Below are 12,894 nucleotides of genomic sequence, written 5' to 3'. Positions count from 1 at the left end.
TTTTCCTCCTCCGAGAAGTGTGAGAAGGAGCAGCTCCTCCAGTCCCCACCCACCCACCCACCCTGCCACCGGGCCACACCCCAGTTACCTCCCTCACCTAAGATCCAATTCTCCCCCGGGGGGTCAAAGTCCCTGCGGGTCCAGGCCAGCTCTGCTGTGAGAGGGAAACAGCGCAACCCGTCAGAGCATCAGGGCTGGGGTCCAGGAGGCGGAGAGGACAAAACCTACTATGGGTCAAAACCTACTATGCACCCACCGTCCTAAGCACTTGCAGCTCACTCACTTCCAAGTCCTCCCAGCCGCTGGGGGACAGGTGCTAGGACTATCCCAGCAGACGCCGAAACCAAGGTTCAGAGAGGTGAAGTCCCTTGTTCAGGGTCACACAGCAGCAGAGCTGGGATTTGAATCCACGCTCTTTCTTTTCTTTTCTTTTCCTTTTTTTTTTTTTTTTAAAGATTTTATTTATTTATTACAGGGATCAGAAGTAGGCAGGGAGGCAGGCAGAGACAGAGAAAGGGAAACAGGCTCCCTGCTGAGCAGAGAGCCCAATGTGGGGCTCGATCCCAGGACCCCGAGACCATGACCCGAGCCCCAGGTAGAGGCTTAACTCACTGAGCCACCCAGGTGCCCCTAAAAGTTTTTTTAAAAAAGATTTTACTTTGAAGGAATCTCTATGCCCAACATGAGGCTTGAACCCACAGTCCTGAGATCAAGAGTCGCACACTCTTCCAAATGAGCCAACCCGGTGCCCTTCGATTTCTTTTCTGACTACCCTGGACCTCTGCCCCTTTCCCAGCTTTTTCTCTTACCAGCCTTGGAGAGTTCCCCCCCTTGTTTTTCCTCCTCTGCCCCCACAGGGCGAATGTCCATTTTTTCTTAGAGGCCCAGCTTTTCCACGAAGCCTCCCGTGATTCCTGACCCCCTCCCGGGAGCAGCGTCTGCTTCCTCAGGTTGATGACAGCCCATCACGGGACATGTCGGCGCCCTGTCACCACGTCTGCCCCTACCTCCCCACAAGTGATTGCATGTGACTTCAGCTGTGCCTGTAATCTTTGTGACCCCAGTCCAACGTGGGCATCAGAGCACGGATCTGGAAGCCGGACAGCATTCCTGATGTCAAGGAGCCCATTTTCCATTCCCCAGGTGGTGACCCCAAACAGCTGCCTCCAAGGCCAAGGCTGAGGTGGGGGCCCTCAGGTCTCGGGGGAAGGCAAGTCAACCACATTCAGTCAAAGGTTTTCCCTGTGCTCCCAGGGCTGATGCCCCGTTTGAGCTGGGTCTCTAAGCTGGGTCTCCCCTCTTTCTAACCCACTCTCCAGCTAAGCCATCTGGATGTAGCTCCGAAGGCGTGTGGAGAGAATAAATAGGAATCCAGTGAGTGATAATCAAGAAGTGGGGTCAGGTGCAGGCACCTGAGTAGCTCAGTCATTAGGTGTCTGCCTTCCGCTTGCGTTGTGATCCCAGCATCCTGGGATCGGAGTCCCGCATCGGGCTCTCTGTTCGGCAGGGAGCCTGCTTCCCCCCCTCTCTCTGCCTGCCTCTCTGCCTACCTGTGATCTCTGTCAAATAAATAAATAAAATCTTAAAAAAAAAAAAAAAAAAAAAAAACGAAAGAAAGAAAGTAAGAAAGAAATCAACGTCCGAAGAAAGCTTTAAAAGTTATTTTCCAAAAAAAAAAGTTATTTTCCAGGTCCTTTCCTTTTGTTTCTTCTTCAGGAAAGGGACATTTAGGAGTATATATGCTTCCTCGTCTCGGCCGCCCTGGTCATACGTCATCCAAAACTGTATGGTTTGACACTTTGGCTTTACACTTTGTTACCAGATTGAGAGTCTGTTGTGGTCAGCAGCTTTCAGAGAGTCACGTCCAAGAAACGACAGCAAGGGCACCGACTGACCAAGGGCCTGCTCTGTGCCAGGCACGGCGGCTCACGCTTTCTGAGCCTCTAAACACACCTTATTTGCAACACATCCCCTGACGTCCCCACTTTACAGGTGGTTCCATGGGACGCCCCGAGAGGTTAAGGGACTTTTCCAGGTCATCTTAGCAGCCTTGGCAGACTCAGAATTCTATCTGAGCATCATTTGACCCGGGTCCCGGAGGAGGGGGGAGTCCTTGGACCTGAGATGACACACTTTTCCTTCCCTGGATGGTACGGGCGCCTCCAAATCCTTGGGGCTGTTCTCATCCAAGAAAAGCCCAATCCAGATAGATTTTCTTGTGGCCAGTACATTCTGGGCTCATCCCCAGAGACTGCTGTGAATGCCCCCTCCACCTCCCTCCGACCCTGCTCTGACCCCCACTCCACCCCAGCCCACCCCTCCGGGAAGTCAGATCTGTGGTTTTCTCGGAAAACATCCAAGGCAAATGTCCTAGCTCTGACGCCAGATGTTCACAGCTGGCCAGCTTCACGCCCCCCCCCCCATCCCCCCCTGCAGTTCCTTCAGGGACTTTAGGCCCCAGGGGACCCCCACCCCTGGGGATTTTCAAAGCCTGTCAGTCAGGCCCAGGGCTGCTAGGAGAGAGAGCCTCGGCCTCCTTCAGGTCCCACTGCCCCCAGGTCACCCCAGAGGGGGGTATGTGGGAGAAAGCTCCCTGAGAGGCTACCGGCCAGCCGCACCCCGGAGACCCTCTGCCCCCATCCTTCCTCCCGCAGAGGGGGAATCTGAGATCCAGTTGGGTAAGCAGAGAAAGTGGGAACAAAGGGAAAGAAAGTCATTTCCTGTCAAGAGGAAGGAAGGAGGCTGAGATCCAGCCAGCCAGCCACCCAGCCCAGCTTTAGGCAGCAGCCCGGGGCAGGGGACAGGCTGGCTGAGCTGGCGGTCCTCCCGGTAGTGCCCCCCCCCCCTTCCCCTTCCTTCCTACTCCTTCTAACCCCCTCCAAAAACTTCTGGAAGCACCTGTAAGCTTTGTTCTCTAATACTTGGACAAAGCAATCTACGCTTGGTTCAGAATGACACTTCGCTGGAGGTAGGAGGGAGACCATGCAGACCCAGCAGAGGGCCCTGCAGCCTTAGGTAGGGGTTCCCTTTCCCTCTCCCCTCAAGGAAGCCAAGGAAACACAGGGAGCTGCAGTCACACCCAGCCCCACCTCTTCCCTGCTGGGTGACCCACAGCAGGTTACTGGCCCTCTCTGGGCCTCAGTTTTTTCCTAAAGTGAGAATAAAAAAGTCTGTCCTGAAAGGTGGTTGGCTCAGAGGATCCAAGGAGAGAGAGCGCTCCAGATCTTGGTACTAGGTAGGTCCAAAGAGAAGGCAAGCTGGTTACCCAGCCCCTGATGGGGAGGAGCCCCCAGGGGCCAGGCTGGCCTGGGCGGGGGGGGGGGGGGGGGGGGGGGGGGGGGGGCGGGCGGGGGGGGGGGGGGGGGGGCTGGGAGGACTCGACTTGGCTTCCGACATTAAGAGCAGGATTCTGGGAGCTGCCCGGGCTCTTCCCGGGGTCCCCAGAGTAGGGCTGGGTAGGATCCCCGCCAGATGCCCCACGGCACACCCCTTCCCAGCCCCCGACCGGGATTTAAGGCCCCAGAGAGGGGCGGCCCTGGGGCCCCTCCTTCCCCTCGCCTGACCCGGGCTGGGTGAAGGGGCCCGGAGCTCCCTGGAGCTCCGGAAACCCGGCGCCCTCCCGCAAGCAGCCCAGGCGGGCGGCTGGCCGGGTCACTGTGGGGCGCCGCCAGGGACTTTAATTCGATCCATGTGCGGGACGCTGTCCTCTTTGTGCGGGAGCTTCCGCCCTGCCCACCTCTTCCCCCGGCGATCCGCTCCGGGGCAGGGACACCAGCCCTACCCCCGCTCCAGGGACAGAGACCGGGGGCCGGGACCCAAGGCGGCACCCCCGCCCTCCCGCGGACCCCCTGCAGGAGCGCCGGAATTGGGGTCCCGGCGGGGGGGCGGGGAGGGGCTCCGGCCCGGGGCCGCCCGCGCTGTCACCTGTGTGTGGCCGGGGCTAGGACGGAAGGACGGCCGCCCCGCTCGCCCCGCGCCCCCCGCCCCGCGCCCCGCTTACCTGCGTCGCCCGCGCCCCCTGCGGCTCCGGTCGGACGCCCGAGCGAGCTGAGCCCCGAGCGGCGCGGAGCCTCCCGCCCCCTCCGCCCTCCCCGCCCCCTCGGCTCCCTCCGCCCCGCCGCCCCGGCCGCCTTACCATAAAAGGTGAAGCTTAGGGGGAGGGGGCCCGGGATTCCCGCCGGCGGAAGCGGCCCCTACCTGCCCCCCCCACCTGCCCGGCCGCACCCCGCGCCGCCCCCGGCGCCCGCCCTTTGTTCCCTGGACCCCTCCTCTCGTCCTCTGGGCCCGGGCCTGGGGTGGGAGGCCTCCCCGGCTGCCCACCCCCGGGGGCCTTTGTGTGCCCCGCGCGGTCCTTCCCCCTCCTCCTTCCCTAGGTCTCCTGGGTTGGTGGCCCCACCTGCGCCGTCGGGGGGGGGGGGGGGGGGCGGGTACTTACACCTGAGTCTGGCCTGAGATCTCCCAGGGTCCTAGGTGTCAGGTGGACCCGAGTTCCTCGGGCCATTCACTAACAATTCCCTGACCCCGGGGCAGGCACTCCGCCTCCTGGAGTCTCAGGTTCTTATCTGTAAAATGGGGGTAAAGGCTGCTTACCGCTGGGGCTCAGCCGAGATAAAAGACGGCACTGACAGAGAGAAGAGCACTGGTGGTCAGTGGGCCTTCTTAGGGGGTGACCCTGCCTGGAGGTCTCAGATGCCCAGCGGAGTAGGTCATCTCTGCTTGCTGTCCTGACCTGCTATCACTGCCTGGGTGGACCCTTAAGCCCTCCGCAGTGGGGTCCCAGCCCCAACCCAGGGGAAGGGGGTTGGGGGGGGCACAGGCTCCCAGGCAGCCTGGTAGACAGGGCCCAGCAGGCAGTCTGGGTCACCTGCTTTGCCAACCCTGGTTCCAGTCTCTGCCTCCCTCCCACCTCCTGCACTCCCCGACCCAAGCCAGAGGAGAAGGGGGAGGAGGAAGCAGAGCCTGGGCCCTGGGACAGGAGATGGAGCCGGGATGGGCCGCCTGGGTCCCTGGAGGCCCGGGGAACATTGCTGGGAAAAGGAATCTGGGTCTGATTCAGAGGCAAACAGATTGTTCTTTTGATTAAAGCCTCTGCTGAGGCCAGAGGAGTGTGGGACCCAGCGCCATCTGGGGGCAGGCCAGGCAGGGTCGAGCTCTCCCCCAGGGCCAAAGCTGCAATCACCATGGCTCTGGGGCTGCTGCTCTTGGAGGTCGTGAGGCGGGCACCTGGGTACCCCCCTCCTTCCCCCACCCCTCCTCCTCCTCCTCATCCCAGCATTTCTCAATCCCTTGCCCAGTTTCGAGCCTTTCGGGACTCCATAAGAACGACAACAGTAGCCCCAGGTAGAGGCTTCCCAGGTGGCAGGCCCCTGACCTATAGATCTCTCCATGGAATCTCCAGGACAGCCCTGTGTGGCAGGAATGGTCATTTCTGCTTCTCAGTTGAGGAAACTGAGGCCCAGAGAGGCACAAGGCCATACCCGAGGGCCAAGCCAGCCAGTGTCAGAGGAACCCTCCACCTACCCCCTCCCCCACAATGTGGAAGCTGAGATGTAGAGCCCTGTGGGGCCCAGGAGACTCAGACCCCAGGCTGCGGGAGCCTTGATCAGGCTCCCTCCCCAGCCTGCACCACTGCTTGGAGCACACTGCCCCAGGACTTCCCCAGGAAGAAGGAGGGGGCTGCTGACTGCCAGGGATGGGGGGCACCTTAAGGAGGAAGGTGTGATCCAGGGGTTTGCAAATACTCTAAGCTCTAGAACCCCCTTTTCAAGTGCTTGGTGACCCAGAAGCTTATTTAAAACAGATCAAAATGGAGCTGCCCTCCCTCGATGTCGTCATGATATCCCCTGAGCCACTCACCTCACTGCTCTGTAGATGGAACAGTGAGGCACCAAAAGTTGATCTGAGGCCTCATCCAAAGTCACCCTGACTCCCTCTAGGGCCCAGGCCTCCAGGCATCTGCTGGGAGCTAAGACTGGCTGGGAAGCTGGAAGATGGAAGGGCTCTGTGGGGGGTCCAGCTGTCACCACTCACCTGCTGTCCAGCACCCCTGGCTGCCTGTTCCACCTCTGTCGCTGAGCCTGGGTGGAGAGCAGCACTCTGGGGAAGGCAGTCCCACACCCCACACCCACCCAGAGGGCGGAGGGGTGTCCGTGTCACCTTGGCAGGTGCCAAGCTTCCTGTAAGGGAAACCCAGGAAGTGTGCTGGATGGGAACACATGCCCTTTGTCTGCGGGCTCAGAGAGCCCCTGCTCCCTCCTCCTGTCCTGCCAGCCTTGGACCAGCTCTCTTCCAAGCAGCTGAGCAAAGTGGCTCAATCTTTTATTAGGGCTGTGGCCGCTGAGATCCGGGGTGGCAGGGAATGGGGGGGGGGAGAGGTTCAGGGGACAGAACCAGGGTAGTGTGGATGTTTGCTGCTGCCCAGTCTGAGGGGAACATGCCCCTGCTGCCCACAGAAAGCTTAGATCCAGCAAACTTTGTTGAGCACCTCTGTGCTAAAACAAGTCAGGGAGCTCAAGGGAATCAGGTCAGACACAGTCCATCCTCGTCCCCCACGGAACTTACGGAAAGGTGGGGGACATCAGCGTTAACACAAACTAATATAATAATGACCACGATATCACCGTGACCATAATATAATGTTGATGTGTGCTATGAACAAATGAATCAGGGGCCTACACAGAATAAGAGTTGCAGGGACAGTAGGACAGGCCTCTCCGTGGGGCGGAAAGCGGAGGAGCAGGGGAGGACATTCCAGGGCCAGGGACCCAGTACATAGGCTTTAAGGTCAGATTTCAGGTTAACTCCCAGCATTCTGGTGCTGGCTCTGACCTTGGACAAGCTCTTTCTCTCTCTGAGGCTCTGTTTTCTCACCTATAACATAAGGGAGGGGCACCTGGCTGGCTCAGTGCGGGGGGCATGCAGCTCTTGTTCTTGGGGTCATGGGTTCGAGTCCCACATTGGGTGCAAAGATTACTTAAAAGTAAATTCTTTCAAAAAACAAAAACAAGAACAGCGGGGTTGGATTAGATACCCTCCCCTGGAGACATGAATGCTTCCTTTTGCCAAATTGTTAGGGATGGAGGGGTTGAAAGGACCCCCAGGGCCTGACCCCTGGTCCTTGCCCACTAAGGGTACTGCCTGCTGTTTTCACGTCCCCCTCGCCTCTGTTCACACAGTCCATACGCTTTGCAACTAGACCCAGGAACAGGGACAAGTTTCCCAGAGCCACACAGCCCCCGCTGGCCCCGAGACCTTGATGAAGGGAAGCATCTGTCTGCTCAGTGGCCCGTCCCCTTGACCCGCTCCGCGGGGGCCAGATCGGAGCCCCAGCCTTTGGTGGGGGTGGGGCCCAGATATAATGCTGCATGAAGTTGTACATCCGGGGTGGGGCTGCACGTCCACTTCTTAGCGAACAGCCTCAGAAGCTTCCCTGGGCCTCGCCGTCCTGGCTCTGTCCCTGCTCCTTCCTCCATCCTCTGCTCTGCCCGTTGGGAGTCAGATCAGCTCAACCCTTATTCCCTGAGCACCTACTGTGTGTCGGGCCAGGCAGGAGGGGGAGCAGTTCTGAGAAGCGGGAGCTCCTCGATACGGCGGCAGGACCAGTGGCCAGTCAAGCACAGATAGGCGTCAAATCAGGATCTGTGAGTCTGGCTCTGCCACTGGTCAGTCGCTTACCTTGGGCAAATCAGTTTCCTCTTGGGGCACCTGGGCTTCACTGTGAGGATTCGATGGACGAATGTGGCTAAATATGCCTGGTGTTTGGCAGGTGTTCGAAGAGGAGTTCCTTTCCTCTCCCCAGCAGGTAGAGGACAGAGGTCTGGGGAGATCCCGCGAGATGAACAAAGGGCAGAAGGTAAGGCAGAGACTTGGTTCCACTGGAGAATCCAAGGGACGTCATGGCTCCTGTCAGCCAGCATCACTTCCCCGGATTCTGGTCACAGTATCTAATTTCTGTTTGAGCAACCCCGCCCCCACTCTTTGTGCCTGGCTGGAACTATTTAAAAAGAGGCAGCATCTTTCCAGGCTACCAGAATGCAAGCTTGGCACCATTTTTTTATGAGCACTCGGACCAACACAGAGGGCAGGGGATAGAGGATCTCATCACTTAGGCTGCTGGATTCAGCTATGCCTGAAGTCTTCCCTCTGGACCTCTGGAGCCCATGAGTTCTCTTTTTTCTTGCCTTGTCTTCGACAAGTTAAAACTGTGTTTCTGTTGCTTAAAGCAAAGTCATGGTGAAGACTGGTGAGGCCCCATGGGGCTGGATCATCTCCACCTCCTCTTCCTGGCAAACTGCATCCCTGTCACCACTTTGGAGGAGCCTGTCCTGATTCCTCCAGACAGGCTTAGGAGTCATGTGCATCTCCTAGATGTAGCCCAAGACTGCTGGGATGCACCACTATGCTTTCCCCCATGACACTAGGAGCAGGGCTGTGTCTCATTGCTTTCTGGGTCTCCAGCACCCAGCATGATGCTTGGCGCATAGTAGGGACCTAGTAATTCCTATGAAACATACGAGTTGGAATTGGAGGTCTTAAGTAGCTTCATAGGCAAATCACATACAAGTAGTGATGGGTGCTGAGCTGTCAAGGGCTTGGGCTTTGGAATCAGACCTCCTCGAATTTGAATCTTGGCTCTCCCACTTATTAGCTCTGTGACCTTGAGCAAGTCATGTGATCTCTCTGTACCTAGGGTTTTCTCCTGAGGAGACAGAGAAAAGTCAACTCCTCCCAGGTTGCTCTGAAGGCTGGAGACAGGTGCATGAAAAAATCCATAGCACAGGGTTGTCATCCCTCCGTAGAGAAGAGTTGACATATTCACAGCTCCTTGCAAGTGAAATGCAAATGTGCTCCTCTAGTGGACAGGATGGTGGGGGAGGTCATCACACCCTTCCTCCCCTGAGATGGGTTCCTGCTTCGGCTGCCTGAATCAGCACTTCCTTCCCCACCACCTGACTCAGGGGCCGGGCTGGGACTGAGTTATCATTCCTTGGTGAGCCGGCAGGAGGGGAATGGAGCCCACAGTCAGCCTCCGGGCTACGTGCCCGACCTTCACCATCTGCTCAGGGCACTCAACAAATGAGGAAACTGAGCACAGATGATAACTTGCTCAACGTCACAAGGTTAGTAAATGAACTTCATTCCAAGTGTGTAGGGAAATGTTTAAAAACCAAGGGGGAGGGGCGCCTGGGTGGCTCAGTGGGTTAAGCCTCCATCTTGGGCTCAGGTCATGATCTCAGGGTCCTGGGATCGAGCCGCATTGGGCTCTCTGCTCAGCGGGGAGCCTGCTTCCCCTCTCTCTCTGCCTGCCTCTCTGCCTACCTGTGATCTCTGTCAAATAAGTAAATAAAATCTTAAAAAACAAAACAAAAGCAACAAAGGGGGAGCAGACTGGGCCACATTATAGCCGCATAAATTCCCCTCCTCTCAGGCCCCAAGCCTGCATGCACTTGGGCCACACAGCCTCCCAGACCTGGTTGTGACAACATTGTCTGGGTCTTAATCCCTTCCTGGTCCGGGGGCCGAGCTGACCCTGTCTGGGCTGGTGTGTTCCCACGGTTTGCCATCGCTTAGCAAATCAACACCGGTTCCAGAGCGAGGGCTGGGTCATGGAGGGCTCCCAGTCTTAAAGGTCAGAGCTCCTTCTCAGACAGAGAGGGGGAAATCCTGGTGTCAGTCAGGTCCCTGAGGTCCCTGGGACTGCCCCAAGCCCTCGGCCTCTTGCCAAGGCTGAGCGCCTGGCCAAACACCTCAGCGACCCCGTCCCCCTGCTTGAACCCCCATCCCCACTGGGAGCCTCCATCCTTGGCTTCGTCTGTCTCAGCACCGCAGTCCCTGGGACTCCTCTTTACCCCCAACTGGCCTCCCTACTTCTCTCTTAGCCAAGGTGGGTTTACGGTGACTGCGTGGCCTCCTACTTGTAGGGCCCCTCTGAGGGTTGCTGGGAGTTCCAGAGTGTTCTGGGAGGGGAGGCGGCCAGATCACACTCAGGAAGCATTTTCCATTAAATGCTCCTGGCACACTGCCCAGGGAGATGTCAGAAGAAGGAACCCAGTCCGCAGGCCTCCAGCAATCTCTTACGTCTTCCTTTATCGTTCTATCACTAATACCGATTTTTTATTCTTTTTCCTAAAGGGGAACCTTTAAAGTTGGACTGGCCCTGCTCTCATTCCTTCACAACACATCTCCACTCTGATGGCCAGACCATCTCGCTAGAGAAAGCATGTGATCTTCCCGGGGCCCCCACACAGCCTCTCTGGGGCACCTGCTGCTTGTGGGGGGAACGCGCCAAGCCCTCCTGTGACCTTGGGTGATCTGGCCATGGCCAGCCTCCGTGACAGCATCTCCCACTGCTGCGACCCTTGCCCCTCTGCTCAGCCACACGGACCTTTCTGGAGCCCCTCAGACGCCTCAGCGCCCGGGCTTCCCTACCACTCCCTTGGTCTGGGAACTCCCCCGGAAAGCTGAGGATTCAGGGTCAACAGCTCTTTGTCAGTGAGGCCCCTGGAGACCCAGACCTCATCATACACCATGATGCCGACGGTGCCTGCGTGAGAAGGTCCGGTTCTGCCCCCGATGCCTCCTACCTCATTCACCGGGTTCTTCAGGCCGAAAAGCTAAGAGCCCTGGATTCATGTCATTCTCTCAAAGTCACATCTAATTGATCAGGAAGTCCTACGAGCTCTTCACCGTACATCCATGTCCACGCATCCCATCCTCTCCAGCCACTTCCGGCTGCCTCCATGGCTACCATCTTGGTCCAAACCCTGGGCTATTCCCAGGGTTATTATCATCTCACCTGGGTAATTCTAAATGCTCCTAAAGTGGTTTTCTGTTCCTGCACTATTCTACAAACAGCTAGGAGAGGACTCCTTTAAAAATGTAAGTCACAGGGCGCCTGGGTGGCTCAGTGGGTTAAGCTGCTGCCTTCGGCTCAGGTCATGATCTCAGGGTCCTGAGATCGAGTCCCGCATCGGGCTCTCTGCTCAGCAGGGAGCCTGCTTCCCTCTCTCTCTCTCTCTTTCTCTCTCTGCCTGCCTCTCCATCTACTTGTGATCTCTCTCTATCAAATAAATAAATAAAATCTTTAAAAAAAAATGTAAGTCACATTACATCACTCTCTTGTGCAAACTTTCTGCTGGTTAACCGTCACCACCCCACCTTGGAGTGACATGGTCCCTGCCCACCTCCACGACCTCATTCCTGACACTCCATTCTCTCTGAAGCTCCAGCCACACTAAATTTCCTGTTGTTTCTACAATACTCTCAGCTTGTTGCCACCTCAGGGCCTTTGCTCATGCTGTTCTCTCAGCCAGGCACGCTTTTCCCTCAGCATCTTGCTTAGCTTACTCCCTCTGTCGGTTCAGAGAAGCCCTCTGTGGAAGGCAGCTTTAACGATGGCCCTCAAGGTTCCACACCTTCTGCCCTTCCCGTGTGTAATCCCCTCCTCTCAAGGGTGGGCGAGACTCAGATACTTGCTTCTAATCCATAGAATACAACAAAAACAATAGGTGTTGCCTTTAACATTGGGCTACAAAAGGATTATCACGTCTGTCCTGCTGTCCTCTCTCTTTCTCTCTCCCTCCGTGGCTTGCTCTGAGGGAAGCCAGCTTCCATATTGTGAGCTGTCTGTGGGGAGGCCTTTGTGGCAAGGAACAAAGGACAGACACCTCCACCAACAGCCAGAGAGGAACAGAGACTCTCGGTCCAGTAGCCCACAAGAAACTGAACCCTGCCAACAACCATGTGAGTGAGCTTGGAATTAGATCCTACCTGGGTCAAACCTTAAGATGACACCAGAGCCTTGGACAACATCCTGACTTGGTCTGTGAGGAGAACCTGAGCCAGAGGACCCTTCCAGGTTGTGGGACCCAACCCATAGAAAAAGATGGTAGGAGCACCTGGGTAGCTCAGATGGTTAAACATCTGACTCTTTTTTTTTTTTTTTAAGATTTTATTTATTTGGGGCATCTGGGTGGCTCGGTGGGTTTAGCCTCTGCCTTCAGCTCAGGTCATGATCTCAGGATCCTGGGATCAAGTCCCACATTAGGCTCTCTGCTTGGCAGGGAGTCTGCTTCCTTCTCTCTCTCTCTCTCTCTCTCTGCCAACTTGTGATCTCAGTCAAATAAATAAATAAAATATTTTTTTTTAAAAAAAGATAAAAAAAGATTTTATTTATTTATTTGACACAGAAAGACACAGTGAGAGAGGGAACACAAGCAGAGAGAGCAGGAGAGGGAGAGGAGAAGCTCCCTGCTCACCTGGGGCTCCATCCCAGGACCCATGACTTGAGCTGAAGGCAGCTGCTTAACAACTGAGCCACCTAGGCGTCCCTAAACATCTGACTCTTGATTTCGGCTCAGGTCATGATCTCAGGGTTGTGAGATAGAGCACCGTGTTGGACTGGGTATGGAGCCTGCTTGAGATTCTCTCTCTCCCTCTCCACACTCCTCTTGCCCCCTACCCTGTTCAAGCACACACACTCTCTCTCTCAAAAAAAAAAAAAAAAAAAAAAAAAAAAAAAAACGAGGGAGACAATTAGTATCTGTTGTTTTAAGCTGCTTAATTTTGGGACTGCTTGTTATGCAGCTGTGGCTAACACACACACTCTCCTTAGCCCGCTCGCCCCAAGCTCTTGCCACTCTATCGCCTTACCCAGCTTTGTTTCTTGGTAGCATGGCTGTTACTTCTGCATCTTTTCTAGCCCAGAGCCTGGCCCCATGCAGATGTTCAGGAATTACTTGTGAATGAGCAAATATGGGAAGGCACACAGGAGGCCCAAAGGGGCAATGCCATAGCTCAGAAGAGCCAGAAGTAGGGGGCTCAGGAGGGAGGAGTCTGGCTCACCCCAATCCCAGCTGGAGGTTACCATTCTCTCTTAGTAGAGACTGGGGAGCC

The 12,894-nt window shown here is 56.5% G+C and overlaps 1 protein-coding gene across 7 annotated transcripts in view; it reads right to left on the bottom strand.

Moving 5' to 3' along the window:
* FBLIM1 (filamin binding LIM protein 1) overlaps positions 1-6,101 on the bottom strand; it is a 22,856-nt gene extending 16,755 nt beyond the window's left edge. Inside the window, exons 1-3 of one of the 7 annotated variants that reach the window (XM_059376271.1) lie at positions 6,031-6,100; positions 4,436-4,562; positions 98-154 (exon numbers count right to left, since the gene is read on the bottom strand). The gene's annotated coding sequence lies outside the window, so the exon portion shown is untranslated. Of the gene's footprint in view, positions 1-97; positions 155-4,000; positions 4,103-4,435; positions 4,563-4,590; positions 4,903-6,030 lie in introns of those variants that run through there. The other 6 variants (XM_059376272.1, XM_059376275.1, XM_059376270.1 and 3 more) reach the window with 6 other exon arrangements.
* Between the last annotated feature and the right edge of the window lie 6,793 nt (positions 6,102-12,894).

This window comes from Mustela nigripes, chromosome 14 (assembly GCF_022355385.1).
Source record: "Mustela nigripes isolate SB6536 chromosome 14, MUSNIG.SB6536, whole genome shotgun sequence".
Classification (NCBI taxonomy): Eukaryota; Metazoa; Chordata; class Mammalia; order Carnivora; family Mustelidae; genus Mustela; species Mustela nigripes.
Note: the sequence above shows the minus strand (reverse complement) of the source record. Positions and strands in the feature narration are given on the sequence as shown.